Here is a 16,244-nt window from a genome sequence, read left to right on the forward strand (position 1 = left end):
TGGACCCTTGTGTCACAATATAGCGAAATGTGACTATACCTCCTTTGCGGGGCTGTGGCGAGGGCTAAGTAAGTAAATACCCATTAGCATTCAGTGTTAACACTAATGCTCAAAAATCACTCACTACTCAGGGAAGTGGGGAGGAAACAAGAAGAGAAAAAGAGAAAGAGGGAGAGAAGAAAGGAGGAAGGAAGGTAAGAAGGAGTCTGCCTGTGGTTGGGAGGTAGGCAGTCAAAGAAGGCTACACAGAGAGGTTGGCATTTGAACAAGGTTTTGCAGGGTGAATAAAAGTTTGCTGCTGAATAAGGTGGCAAGGAATGGAGCGGGATGGTGTTCCAGGTACAAATGTGTAAATGCTCAATATTAGTTATTGTGATCCTTAGGTAAGGGCAGTGAGGACACCTTTCTACTTTATGGTGATGATTTGCCTACATGCTACACTCTCTGCATTAGACCATAAGCCACTCGAATGACATCTGTCTTTTTCACCCTTGGACGTTTGTCTAGTATCTTAACATGAAGTAAGTACTTAATAAAAATTTGTTGAATGAATAAATTACTTTCTCTGAAAGGAAATGTCTTGACTGTAGGATGTAATATACATAAAATAGATTACATAAATTACTTCTCATCAGAAACACTGAGTGAGGGCTCAGCTTTCTCCTGGAAAGATATGAGGCCACCTCATTCATTATGAGGGTACTTCACTGTTCTCTGTGACCCATTAAATGCCCCTCTGCTATTCCAAGCATCTCAAATGTGACTATGACAAATGGCACCAAGAAGGAGGCTAGCTGTCCACTCTAGCACATGGACCTTGGGCAGCTTTTTTTTTTTTTCTGATAACTTTGTGGGTTGTAGCATTAAGGTTAGAGGAGATGGAGATGGGTTTGCATCTAGGCTTTACTAATTACCATATGTCTTAGCCTCTTTAGCCCCTTCACTTCTCCTTCTATAAATTGAGGGCATTATCTTTCCTAGGTTTCTGAGAGCTATAAGCTATAAGGTCCTGTCTTCTGCCGGCTGGTGTCTGTGTGTTTGAGCCAGTTCCTTTTATCCCATGTCACTGTCCCCTTTTAGTTTAGCTCCTGAGAGTGAGGCAGCTAACTATAGAGATAGGCACTCTAACCTGGAATCAGACAGCCTACCTGGATTTTAATCTTGGTCCTGTCACTTAGTGGCTGTGTGACTTCAGGCAAGTTACTTGACCTTTCTTTACTTCAGTCCCTTAAACTGTAAAGTGGAGATAATAGTAGTTCTTGTCTCATTATGTTGCTGTGGGGCTTAAATGAGTCATTGCAGTGCTGTGGATAGTGCCTGGCACGTGGTAAGCTCTGTATAGGCCTTAGCTATTTCTCTTTCACTGATCCTTGGGATGGGGCCTGTGTTGGGAGGAAAAGCTCCTGGAAGCACACCACCCATATGGAGGTGGAAGAGAGTGTCACCTGTATCTCAGCTTGCTGATATTCCCTGGAGATCCTGGGAGCCACATTACTCCCAACAACTAGGACATCTGACATGGACAAAGAACCCTTCCTTCTTGGAGGGGAAGAAGGCATTTAGGAAGGTCAGAAGTAAATTTCTGTTGTGGGGATGCAAAAATTCACCAAGAGGAGGCGTGTGGTGGAATGATATTTAAAAATTAATGGGCAGCATTCCTTATCCCTCCCAAATCCTTTATCCCCATGGCATTTTCCCAATCAGGCTAGGCTATTTCAAGTTTATTTCCTCAGGGAAGGGTTTCATAATATAAGAGAGAAAACAAGATCCACTTTTGGTTTTAGGTTTCCAAAGCAGCCCTTGGTATGGGGGATGAGAGCTGGAAAAAACTCCAGGAGGTTCCGAGGTGATTTATAGCAAGCTTCTCCCCTGACCAAGGGCAGACTCAGAGTCCCCATCCCAGGCTGGGTGGGGGCTGAGGAGAAGTGAGGAGTGTGCAGTGTGGAAGGCTCCTGTGGAGCCATGAAGGTGTGCCATAGGGCTCTCCCTTCTGGAAGGAACCTTCTGTGCCTTCAGTTGCGAGGAGAGCAGTTGGTGAGAGCTTGTAGCTGCAGTGCCTTCAGGAGTCACCATAGCATTTTGAGCTGAGCCCACGCTCTTCCTGGGCAGTGAACAGTGACTGAGCTGGGGTACAAGGGCCTGTTTTAGAAAAGTAAAGGGGTTTAAGCTATTAAATATCTTGCCTACTATAGCTTGTGACCTGAGACTTGTACTCAGTTAAGGTAACATCTTCTAAAGGACAAGAGGCAGAACCTGAAGAGCCAGGAGGCTTTTCAAGGCCAAGGGCACACATCTTCCCTCTCTTTCCCACTCAGGACACATGTGCCTGTAGGCCCTTCCCAAGCATCTCCAGCTACCCTTGCCCCTCCCCCAACAAGGTGGAGAGGTCCTCCCTCCCTGCTGAGTGGTGGGGTCCACAGTGGAAATGGCTTCTGCTGGGTTGCTGGTTTATGCCAGGGCAGACGGTGAGCAGGCAAGCCAAAACCTAGGCTGGCAGGAGACTCAAGGACACAGCAGCAGGACCTGAAGTGCTATGACTTTATCCAGGCATCAGAGGGAGTGGCAGGCAGCCAGGAGCAGAGATAGGAGGGCAGATATGGGCTGGGGTGGGAAGCAGCTTCAGCAGGTCTTGTCTGTCGGCCAGATGCGAGCAAACACGAACCAGCCACTGGTAAAAAGGATTTCATTGGCTCTTCTGTTCATCCTACCATAGGCAGCAAACATCTGGATACAGAGTGATGGAGGGCATATGTTCATCTCATAACCCCTGAACCAGAACAACAGCTTGGGAACCCTCAACTTCTCTGTGAAAGGGGATGGGGTGAGAATATGATAGGAGAATACATGAACAATTTACCTCTCAATTTATCCTTGTCTTTGCCACATGGATAATCTTCCGAAATCTCTACTTTCATTGTGTCACAACCCTGTTTGAACAGTTCCAGTGCTTCCATTTGCTTTGAAGATAAAAAGTCCAGACTTCGTCAACCTGGTACTCGAGGACCTCCAGCATCTGGCCCCTGACTTCTTTCCCACCACGACTGTTCTCTAACTTCTATCAAAATGGTCTGTGAGTCAGTCCTCAGATGGGCCTGACCCATTCCTCATCCTGTGCTCTTGCTCAAGGCATTCTCCAACTGTTGGCTTCCTCCTCTCCACCAAACCAATTATCTCTGTTCACCACCAGTTGCAGTTTCACATCCTCCATGAAGCTCTGTGCTTCCATCTACCTTCCCATTCTCACTCCACATCCTCCCTTACCTCCAAACATGCATGAGCAAGCTGCTTCTCTCCGCTGACCTAGAGGACTATGGTAGTAATCATCCACGTCCCTCATCTCCTCCATACCTCACTACACCTCTTTGTGTGTTTTTTTTGCCCTAAATTAATAATGTTAAACAATAATCTTTGAGGCCAACAGCTTTTCTGAAAGATAGGATTTATTGAGCCACATGCTGTCCAGAAAAAGGACCAAGCCCTGGGGCATGTAGCTAAAGCAGCAGAGCTAGAGGCTGAAGACAAACCTGTATGCAGTCTTGGGGCTGACAGGGCTCTTTCATACAATGAGTTTGGGGGAGACATATGTAAGTCATTTTGAAAGAATTTACATTGGCTAAAGATAAAGGGGGCTGGTTCTGCATAGTCTGTAGGGAAGAAGTATTTGCTTTTCCTGGATTGGTCGTGGGCAACAGTCTGGAAAGTTCATGTGTAAGCGGGGTGTGGTGGCATCTGGGGGTGAGCTATTCTCTCTGGGTAAGAGCTGAAATTGCCACCTGGAAGCTGATGCAAAGTTCCAACATACATTCAGGAATATGGGCAGTCTTGTGTTGGTTTTTGCTGCTGGTTCTGTTAGCTGATTAACTTCCCTTGTCTCTTTGTCCCACCTTCCGGCCTGCTGTAATTTAATTTAGGACATCTCAGAATTTCTTTTTTCTTGTCCTTAGCAATGTAATAAACACTAAATAGCGATCTTAAAAAAATTATCTTTACTGTTGAAAGTATTACAGATGTCCCTTCATTTTCCCCCATTGACCCTCTCCACCCTGCTCCTGCCCTTCTCCCCTCCCCAGGCCTTCACCACACTATTGTCTGTGTCCATGGGTTATGTATATATGCATATAACTTCTTTGATTAATCTCTTCCCAATCCCCTGCTCCCCATCCCTCTGAGATTCGTCAGTCTATTCTGTGATCATCACAAAGAAATTCAAAGTTTGAATATTTAAGGTTTTAAAAAATTGACATTCTAACCATGGGGATAGGGAAAAGTCACCTTCATCAGGAATGTGTGTGCATTTGGTCATTGTTTTCCTGGTCTCATTTGCAAACACTCACTCCCATGTGGGGAGAGGAGATTTTCTTTCCATTTATGCTGTACTGGCTGGCCATTCGTAACATCTGCAAAGACATCTGGATAATTTCATTTTCATAAGCATCGAGATGTTTGTAGAATTTTAGACATGTTCAAGATGAGGGAAGAAGGCGCATCAGCACAAGTTCATGTAAAAACAATTTGTATGAGTGGAATTTTCAATGATGTTCTTCTGAATCCCCAGTGAGGGCTGTCCAGGGATGACCAAGCTGAGGGGTGGGCAGGGTTCAGGGCCTGGAGACTGGTGGGAGCAAAGCTGAGCTCTGATGTGGGGAGGAGGCATTTGTTCTGGATCCTGTTTTATCCATGGAGCTGTCTGTAAAAGGGTTAGCCCACAAGTTATAGGTGTGAAACGGAGCTGGAAGGCCAGGGACCTGTAGCCCAAGCTTCACTCACATAGACACCTTATCTCCGGAAAGGAAGCTGCTTGGTGGAGTGGGAAGTTGCAGAATTTGGAGCTGGCCAGATCTGGTTTCAAAATAGATTCTGTTCTGCCAGTGGTGTGGTTTGGGCACATCACTTTCTCTTTCAGAGTACCAGTTTGGTTTCCTTGACTCTAAAACGAGAATCAGGATGTCTTCCACTGTGCCTAGCATAGTCCCCGACACTTCGTGGACTCGTTTTTGGCAGCAGGACTGGAGCGGACATGGGTTTCTTTTGGAAGCCTCGCACCCACGCCCAGTACATGGCACATGGACTCTTCGCTGAAGGGGAGGCTGACTTGACGAAGGAGCTAAGAAACCATGAGAGTCCATCTAGGCGGGGGAATGTTGGGCCTCTGACTATGACAAAACTTTGTTATTTGGAAACGAGAAACTTCCTGCCATTCTGCCAAGAGGCACGCTGGGTTCCTAGATGGAGTCGTCTAGTTCCTTGCCTATTAGTGTGTTGTTTGTCAGCGTGGGGCCAAGGTAGCAGAATCCAGCAACAGCTTTCACCTCCTGACTGCCAGGAAAAGCAGCCACTTCACCTGCGTGTGCTCTGTAGCCAGCTCTGAGGCAGCCTGCTCACATTCGCCACAAGAGATGGTAGAATTTTTATCAAAAATCCACAGGCCAAGACATTTCCCAGTATGTTGGTCAGTAAAAGCTAGTTATAATTCATTCAGGTGAGAAGGGAAACAATTACCATATAACACATTTATAGACCAGCACTCCGAGTCTCCAAGTGGTTGCGTTTTTATAGTATAACTTCGATCCAGAAAAGTTAACTCTGAAAAATCCATGTTTTAAATTCAGAAGGTTGATTTAAAATTATAAAACTAGAATAGTTCCCATGGGGGAAATGACCTCAAGGCATAATAAAAACACATTAAAAATGTAGTAAACCTAGAGAAATTAATTTAATTAAAATAGAAAGTTTCAGTCTTTAATGAAATATCGAGAAAATTATTCAGTGTTGCTGGACTTAGTATTGCTAAATGCGGATTCTGCTGTATAATATTGTTCAGCGTGTGGCCAGACGATAAGAGTTGAATGTCTGCCCTCGCTGGCCCTAAGCATGGCACAACTTGCTCACCCCACTCTCAGTCAGGCCTGAAAACAGCCTATGGATGCACCCCTGGTATTCCAGGCATCTGCCAAGACCCTCCAGCCTGTTCCTAAGTATTCTAATACAGATTACGTCACTCTTCAGTTATGAATTTGGAGTCCCATGACCCATCTGATTCAATTTTCTCAAGCCTTTGGTCTTCTAAGTTTGGAGATTGGCCCTCATCTTTCCAGTGACACTTGGCTCATTGCCAGACTTTTTGTTCTGTGTCATCACCAGAGGAGCTCCCAGCATCTGTACTAACTGCCCTTGGAGCTCAGTGCTCACCCCAATAATCCACTTATCAGATGTCTTAAATGTAAATACATTAAGACAAAACCACATTGGATGAACCAGGGCTTCTTGGTCACTATGTCTGATATGAGTGGATAGCAAAAGTCAAGGGTCAAGGAAAAATGGCTAGCAGATGCGGACGGCCTAAAGAAGGACAGTGATTGGCAGGCTGGCAGGGATGGCTTCAATATGAGAAGCCAGTACCATCATCGGGCAGACAGGCAGACTGCAGAATGCCAGTAGGTCTGTGAGTCTGGGAGGGCTGTGACCTCAGTCTAAGGGGAGTCGCCAGGGCAGGGAAGCCAGCATACCTTGTAGAGGTGAGGAAGAGCAGGGATCAAAGCGATGAGAGTGGATCCCTAAGGGAATCTCAGGCTCCTGCTGTTGGCCTTCCTAGGACTTCTATGGACAAAGAATAGTACCGGAAGGCCAATTTGGGCTAGGCACTGGGAACAGCCTGCATGGTCTCGGAAGGGGAGCCCAGGCCATAGGTCAGCAGTTGCCTTTGGTGATACTTAAGTCTCCCAAGGAATGTAAGAAAAACAAATGGACAAGCTTTGAATGCTAATAAGATGTGCATTAGTGTTGTGGGTGGGCAAAAGGTAGGTAAATATGATTCTTCTAATACATTTAGGTCTAAAATACAATTCTAAAAGCCCATACTATTCCAAGCTCTTAGAATCCCATGTGAAAATAAACTTTGTATATTGAAATAATACACAGAGAATTTCTTATAATTTGAATAAACTAATAAAGAACTGAGAGTGGAGAGAAGATGGAACTGGGTGTTAAGAAATTATCTTACTCTCTTAGTATACTCACCTCATTCATTTCTGACTTCCAAAATTCTTTTTTACATTTAAAAAAATTTTTAAATCATTATTGTTGAAAGTATTACATATGTCCCCTTCCCCCTCCCTCCATCAGCCCCGTCTAGCCCACCCTCGCCCCCTGCCCCAGGCCCTCACCACCACACTATCTGTGTCCATGGATTATGCATATATGCATACAAGGTCTTTGGTTGATTACCTCCCATCCACCCTCCCTCCCCGACCTTCCCTCTGAGGTTCAGCACTCTGTTCCATGCTTCTATGTCTCTGGATCCACTCTGTTCATCAGTTTATTTTGTTACTTAGATTACACATATGAGTGAGATCATGAGATACTTGTATTTCTCTGACTGGCTTATTTCACTTAGCATGATACTCTCCAGGTCCCTCCATGCTGTCTCAAAGGGTAAGACTTTCTTCTTTTTACTGCTGCATAGTGCTCCATGGTATAAATGTACCACAGCTTTTTTTATCCACTCATCTACTGATGGGCACTTGGGCTGTGTCTAGATCTTAGCTATTGTAAATTGTGCTCCAAAATTCTAATATTTATCATTACTTGAAGATTCTTCAAAGATAAATACTCCTCAAGCCAGATAAGCAAAAGCATCATGAGACAAGGTTGGGGGACAAACATGGTCTTGACTCTCAAACACTGGTAGAATTTCTTGAAAATCATTTTATTTCCACAGAAAGAAAGGCATTATTCTCAGATACTCCCCTGATAACCTTAAAAATCTCTCGTGCTGTTCTGGTTTGGAGTCAAAATCAGGAGGAGGAAACATTTTAAAGCTATCCCTGCTTTGGAGCCTATATCATGAAATCATAAAAGTTCCCTGCATAGTTTCTTAGTTCTTCATGTTCTCACATGGAGCCCTGGGGGAAAGGCTGTGTGGCCAATAAACCTTTCCTACAAATGGGAATGGTATCAGGGAAATGGGAGGTCCCTCTGCTTCTGGTGCCTCAACGTTTTTTAGGAAGGAAGTGAGAAACCACTAGCTTCAAACATGTCCAGTTCCATATAATTGTATATCATATGGTGGGTTGAGGAAAAGGCTTAATCAGCTAAAGAATTATCAGTAACTGTCTAATAAACTCTAGGACTTAAATAATCTGATGAACCAAATAAACCCAGAGACATAGAAACATGGAACAAACTGTTGAATCTCAGAGGGAAGGTGGGGGTCGGGGGTGGAGGGTTGGGAAGAGATCAACTAAAGAACTTGTATGCATATATGCATAACCCATGGACACAGACAATATTGCTGTGAAGGTCTGGGGTGGGGGTTGAGGGTGGGCTAGAAGGGATCAATGGGGAAAAAAGGGGGCATATGTAATACTTTCAACAATAAAGATTTGGGAAAAAAATTTTTTTTTGAAATAAGTAAAGTAACAGAAAGTAGGAAACATAGTAAAATAGAATGGATGTGCATTAGCTATTTTGCCAGTGTGGCTTCCAAAGGGAGAAGATTAAGCATGAGAAGTGACTCTGATGGGGACAAATACAGGGAAGAGGCCATCACTGGCAATTCCTATGCTACATGCTCACTAGTGAACTTTGTTTCTTCCTGCCAGCTGAAGTGGAGTAAATGGGTCACGTAAGAGAGTAAATGTAAAACTTGCCCACAAAGAAGGCAGCTCTCAAGTGAGTCCAGGACTCCAGCTGGCCTTGTCTTTGGCTCATCAGGCCCCAGCATTAGCTTCAGTTTGCTGAGGTGGTTGCCTGGTTCTCAACAGAGAGCAGAATCTGCTCTTCACGCAAAACGCAGAGGGCTGGATAAGGCTTTTGAATACCCAGAGGAAGGCCAGGGAGCTCCCTAGGTATCTGAAGCTATCAATTTCTACAAACCGCCTTCGCTGACCCCTGGATCTGGCACCTGCCTTCTACAGGTGGGCTGGATTATGTGGATTTGGAATAGTTTTCTTCCTCCTCCCTTTATACTTCCTGCTTTTTATCTGGGGCTTAAACTAAGAACACCATAGCGCTTAGCTGGAGGGCCTCACCTCCAGCTCCCATTCTGAACTGAAGTAAAGAATCTGGCAAATATATTAGTGTTTGTTTCTTTGAGTTCATCATTTAAGTCTACAGAGATATTTTTGACTCTTAATTCCATATAATCCAATATTCAGATAGAGCCTCCTAGTTTTGTGTCATCCACAGATGGGATAAATATGCCTACTCTTGCTTCATAGGAGTTATTTGGTGAAAATCAACACCAAATGTGACTGAAGATGCCATGGCAGGATCCATGGGGCCTTCCTCATGTGAAATGGATCCAGCTTTTGGATGGTTTCACCAGCTGCTGTTAGCCAGCTATCATTTCTCCGTATTTACTATAGAGTCTTCTTCAGAGTTCTTGAAGAAAGTAATGTACTTTGGGTTTATTGTATTTCCCTGAAAAGAAAGTATGGTGTTCCACCAAAACAGAATTATTTATTGAACTTTGCTTGATTTTGGCTTTTCTGATGAGGCACCAATGACCTCTGCCTTGGTCATTCTCACTAGGGATAAAGCAGCAAGTTCCTCAGGCTTTGTTTCTTCCCCTTTAAAGAATGGAGACCATTCCATTTCCCTGGCCTCTGGGTATTGTTTCCTGGATATTGTATATTGAACACCAGCTATATTATGCAAAGTTATATGTAGGGAAAGAGGTATACATAGAGTGGGACTTGATGTTTTTCTTCCAGGGTTTTTTATGGAGGATTAGAAAAGAAAAATATTCTTATCCTTCATGTCTAGTTTTATCCCCACATAGAACTTCCCATACTAGGAAACTGAGATTAAGTAGTTAAATCGCCTTTCCCAATTAATACATTGGATCAGTATCTATACCATTATTTGAAACATCCAAATCTACACCAACTCCCATTCCATTTTCTGCATTAAACCAAACTTGAGGACGGCTTCATGATCTCTTGTACATCATCTTTCAGGACCTCTGGGTGTGATCCTTCTGCTTCTGACCATCTGAACTCACAGAGAGAGGGAGCTGCTACTTGAGCAGCTCTTGTTCTGTGTGTGACTTGAAGTCTCTCTTCACCAGTCAGCACCCACTCTGGAGCTCAGGGCTAAGCAGGGTTGCTGTATGCATGTAGTTCTGGAGGGGCTAATGTCCACAGGGTGGGCATCCCAGAGCCTGGGGCTAAGACTGCCGCAAAGTGGGGGGAAGAGTTGTGGTCCCTGGAGTCTGCCCTACTCTCCCTACCTGGCTAGTGCTGTGGGCTCCAGGAGCCTTCTCATCCTACCTTCTCCCTGGCACACTCCTATTTCTCCTTCCACGGGGTAGGCTAATGTCAAGAGCCACCACGGCTTAGTTGTAACCTCACGAGGGTTTTGCCTCTAACTGAGCCAGGGCTGAAATTATTCACAGCTCTCCTTTGAGTGGATGAAACCCAGTTTCAAATTCATAGCTGTTTCCAGAGCCCCAGCATATTTTACTGCTGGGAGGACAGATGCCTGCTCAAGTGTCTGATGAAAACACTTAAGCTTTATTGTTATTTGACTTTCATTAGGGAACCATCTTCCGTAGGCAAAACACGAGACATTTCTTTAGACAGGAGGCATAAAAGGACTAATAGTGGGTCATAGGCCAGATGGTGTGGAAAGAAGATGAAGTGAGCCCTGGAGCCATACTAGCTCGGTCCTGCATTGCCTTTAAGAACTGAGAGTGGCAAGGGAAAGAAAGAAATTTCCAGGGCACCAGCAAGGGTGCCATTGTACAAACATGCAGCCCCACACAGTATGGGGACAGAAACCATATCCCCTAACTTCCCTTCCCAGCTGAGGTTCTGAAGAAATACTTATTGATTTAATGATCAGGAGAAGAGGATTGATGTTTACTCAGACCAGTTATATGTCAGCAAACTCCTTGGGTTCTCATAGTAACCCGGAAGAAGAATGCTGCTGGTTCCGGCTCATAGGGCAGAGTGGTGAGGCTGAGAGCAAGAACAAAGGACACATGGCTCATCAGTGGTACTGCTGGAATTTTAACCCATGTCTGCTCAAGTCTCAAGTTCATATTCATTTCCTTTCACCTGTAGAATCCTTAATCCAAATACTCGCTTTTACCTCCAAAGAAGTAGCAGAATTTGGAAAGGACGTGGAGGGGAAAAAACAAGAACCCATGACTATAGGCCAGGAAATAGAATCTAAGGTTGCCCTCCCTTTGCTATGGGAGTCTCGAAACTCTTCCTGTTTCCTAATGGACTCCTGTGGTGTTGATGGAGGACAAATGAGAATGTGAGGAGGCAGGCAGGGAGGGAAAAGGTGCCTGCAAGCGTTGGCTCAGCATCCAGGTGAGCAGTCATCCCTCCAAAGCTTCCACTTCGATGAAGGCAAGGAGAAATGAGATTGGCTTGCCACAGGGCGTTTTTCAATTAGATATATGGATGGAGGACTTTACAGTGAGGATTCCTTCTGATTAAATGTCACTGGCTCCTTTAATCACATCTCCTTGGAAGGTTCCTCTTGATATCCCAAATGAGGTCATGCAATTTTGCAATAGGAAAATACCTATTAATCAGCCTGATGTAACTTTGGGTCAATTTGGCTTGAAGGCAAGGGCTTCTCTGCAAGCCTTCTCCAGACATGCCCACGCAGAGATGCCAACATTTTCTGCACTGACCTAAGTATTTTCTAACTGTCTCTACTTAGTTGCTGCTGCCTACTTATTCTTTTGACCTGAACTTTCCTGTCCTCCTCCCCTACCCAGTATACCCCAAGTTTACTATATACCCTTGACTTACTATATGCCCTATATAAGAGAAATTTCCTTGATGTTCAGAAATTCATTTCAAGTTGCTGGGGCCATGATCCTTTCTTTATTGGGAAGAAGTGAAGGAAAACGCCCTCTCTGGTACCCTTCCAGAGAGAAGGCTGCTCTATTCCAAGAGTCATTAAACTCCATCTGGTGGGTATGGCTTGACGACTTTTTCCTACGGGAGAATTTTACCTAAATGCCAGTTGAGGGTTTCCTGTGTTTTTGGGGTGCAAGCCTCACATTATAGAATGTGGGAATCGCCTCCTGTTCTCTGTCCATAAAGCCATGCTGTCAAATTAAGGAAATAAGCAAAGCAGATGTGACTGAACCCACAACCTCAGCATGGTTTCATTTTAATGCTAACTGTCCTATTTGGAGCAAGAGTAATTAGAAAATCAGCAGCAAGTTACGGGAAAAAAATTGCTGAGCTTTATAATTACTTGGGGGTAGAGAGAGAATCCGGGATCCATTTACTGAAGGTCTCATTAAGTTCTCTATTAGGAGAATGAAGCTGAAGCAGTTGGAGCCTTGGAAGAAGGGGAGGAGGCAGCTGTGAAGGAAGGAAGCCAGGGATGGGGCCTGTGGTCACCCTCACTTGCCATAGGAAGCTCGAGGCTCTTTGCACTTTTCCTATGTTCTGCTAACATTATTACTTCCATGCTCTGCTTGGCCAGACACTGATGGGGAAGTTTCCAGGTAGGTGTTCTCATCTAGTCCTTTCCCTTTGTCCTCCCCTCCCTGTTCCTTTACTCATTGGTTCTCTCTCCACAGTCCCCACTAATGGACTCTGCCTCGTTTCTCCCCCGTCCCTGGCTGTGCCTGGGTTTATGTAGATGTTTTCTGGATTTGGACATCTGTATCTCTCATTTAGTCCTCAGGGACACAATGCCCTTTCCACATTCATCTTGTTATAGGTTGAATTGTACCCCCCCCAAAAAAAAACACACAAAAGAACACACCCCACAAACCACATATGTTGATGCCCTAACCTGTAGTATCTCAGAATGACCTTTTTGGAAATAGAGTCATTGCAGATGTAATTTTTTTTTTAATTTTTTAATTTTTATTTTTTGTGGCACAATATTATTTCTAATTGTCTTAGACAGTTACATTTTTTAAATTCCTTAAAATATATTTTACTTTTTTTGCATTTTAATTTCTTTATTGATTAAGGTATTACATATTTTGCAGATGTAATTTTAAATGAAGACATACTCAATTAGGTTGAACCTTAATCCAATATGACTGGTGTCCTTACACAAAGAGACACAGACATACCAGGGGAGAGTGCCATGTGATGAGGGAGGCAGAGATTGAAGGGCTGCAGCTGAAGGCTGAGAATACCAAGGGTCTCCAGCCACAGAAGGAAGAGGCGAGGAAGGATTCTCCCACCAGCTCCAGAGGGAGCATGCCCTGCTGACACCTTGACTTTGAACTTCCAGCCTCCAGCACTGAGACAATACATTTCTGTTGTTTTGAGCTACCCTGTTTATAGTACTTTGTTATAGCAGCTCTAGAACCCTACTACCCATTTCTTCACCAAACACACACCAGAGGCCTTGTTTGGGAAGGGCTCTGGGTTAGATGCTGTGGGGGTACAGGACATGCCAGGTAGGGCTCCTGTCCTTTCAGCAACTCTCAGTTTTGTGGGGGAGACTGACAATCATAATTATTATTCATCTACATAATATGTGAGCATACATTGCAACAGAGGGACAAACAGACTAAGTGAGAGGGACTTAATTGACATTTTCAGAACATTTCACCCCAAAGCCACGGAATATACGTTCTTCTCAAGTGCACATGGGACATTTTCAAAACTAGACCACATATTGGGTCACAAGCAAAGTCTCCCCAAAATCAAGAAGATTGAAATCATATCAAGCATTTTCTCAGACCACAATGGCATAATATTAGAAATAAACTATAATAAAAACAGCCCAAAATATTCAAACACTTGGAAGCTGAATAGCACGGTATTAAATAGTGATTGGGTTACCAAAGATATCAAAGAAGAAATTAAAAACATCCTGGAAACTAATGACAATAAAAATACAACAATCCAAAATCTATGGGACACAATGAAAGCAGTCCTGAGAGGGAAGTTTATAGCGCTACAGGCCTACCTCAAAAAACAAGAAGAAATGGTAATAAATCATCTAACTCTACAACTCAAAGAATTAGAAAGAGAGCAACAAGAAAAGCCCAGAGTGAGTAGAAGAAAGGAGATAACAAAGATCAGAGCAGAAATAAATGACATAGAGACAAAAAAAAAAAAAATACAAAAGATCATTGAAACCAAGAGCTGGTTCTTTGAAAGGATAAACAAGATTGATGAACCTCTAGCCAGGCTCACCAAGAAGCAAAGAGAGAGGACCCAAATAAACAAAATCAGAAATGAAAGGGGAGAAATAACAACAGACCCCAAAGAAATACAAAGGATTGTTAAAATATACTATGAACAACTCTATTCCAATAAACTAGACAACCTGGAGGAAATGGACATATTTCTAGAAAAATACAACCTTCCAAAACTCAATCAGGAAGATTCTAAAAATTTTAATAGGCCAATAACTATGGAAGAAATTGAAGCAGTCATCAAAAAGCTTCCAGCCAACAAATGCCTGGGGCCAGATGGCTTCACAGGGGAGTTTTACCAAACATTCAAGAACTAAAACCTATTCTCCTTAAGACTATTCCAAAAAATTCAAGAGGAAGGAACACTTCCAAGCTCATTCGATGAAGCTAGCATCACCCTAATACCAAAACCAGATAAAGACAACACAATGAAAGAGAATTACAGGCCAATATCCCTCATGAACATAGATGCCAAAATCCTCAACAAAATTCTAGCAAATCGGATCCAGCAGTACATCAGAAAGATCATACACCATGACCAAGTAGGATTTATCCTAGGGATGCAAGGATGGTACAATATCTGCAAATCAATAAACGTGACATATCACATAAACAAATTGAGAGATAAAAACCACATAGTCATATCAATTGATGCAGAAAAAGCATTTGACAAAATCCAACACCCTTTCTTGATAAAAACTCTCAGCAAAGTGGGAATAGAAGGATCAAACCTCAACATAATAAAAGCCATATATGACAAACCCACAGCTAACATCATACTCAATGGGCAAAACCTAAAACCATTTCCCCTAAGAACAGGAACAAGACAGGGATGCCCACTCTCACCACTCCTGTTCAACATAGTACTGGAAGAACTAGCCATTGTGATCAGACAAAGAAGAAGAAATAAAAGGCATCAAAATTGGAAAAGAAGAAAAAACTGTCCTTATTTGCAGTTTCTATGACATGATACTGTACATAAAAAACCCGAAAGACTCCATCAAAAAATTGTTAGACTTAATAAATGAATTCGGCAATGTAGCAGGATACAAAATTAATGCCAAGAAATCTATGGCATTTCAATACACCAATAATGAACTTACAGAAAGAGAGACTAAAAAAGCAATCCCATTTACCATCGCACCAAAAAAATTAAGATACCTAGGAATAAACTTAACTAAGGAGGTGAAAGACCTATACATGGAAAACTATAGGACACTGAAAAAAGAGATAGCGGAAGACATAAACAGATGGAAGAACATACTGTGTTCATGGATTGGTAGAATCAACATCATTAAAATGTCCATACTACCCAAAGCAATCTATAGAATCAATGCACTCCCCATTAAAACACCAATGGCATATTTCACAGACCTAGAAAGAACTCTCCAAAAATTCATCTGGAATAAAAAAAGACCGTGAGTAGCCACAGCAATCCTGAGAAAGAAGAACAAAGTAGGTGGGATCTCAATACCAGATTTCAAGCTGTATTACAAAGCCACTGTTCTCAAAACAGCCTGGTACTGGCACAAGAACAGACATATACACCAACGGAATAGAATAGAGAATCCAGATATTGACCCAAACCACTATGCTCAATTAATATTTGACAAAGGAGGCATGAACATTCAATGGAGTCAAGACAGTCTGTTCAATAAATGGTGTTGGGAAAATTGGACAGATACATGCAAAAAAATGAAACTAGACCACCAACTTATACCATACACAAAAATAAACTTAAAATGGATAAAGGACTTAAACATAAAATGGGAAACCATAAAAATACTAGAGGAATCCATAGGCAGCAAAATCTCAGACATATGCTGAAGCAATTTCTTCGCTGATATTGCTCCTAGGGCAATGGAAACTAAAGAGAAAATAAACAAATGGGACTACATCAAAATAAAAGCCTTTTGCACAGCAAAGGAAACCATCAATAAAACAATAAGAAAGCCCACTGCATGGGAGAACATATTTGCCAATGTTATCACTGATAAGGGCTTAATCTCCAACATCTATAGGGAACTTATACAACTCAACGAAAGGAAGATAAACAACCCAATCAAAAAATGGGCAACGGACCTAAATAGATACTTTTCTT

This window comes from Plecotus auritus (genome assembly GCF_963455305.1).
Source record: "Plecotus auritus genome assembly, chromosome: 6".
Taxonomy (NCBI): Eukaryota; Metazoa; Chordata; class Mammalia; order Chiroptera; family Vespertilionidae; genus Plecotus; species Plecotus auritus.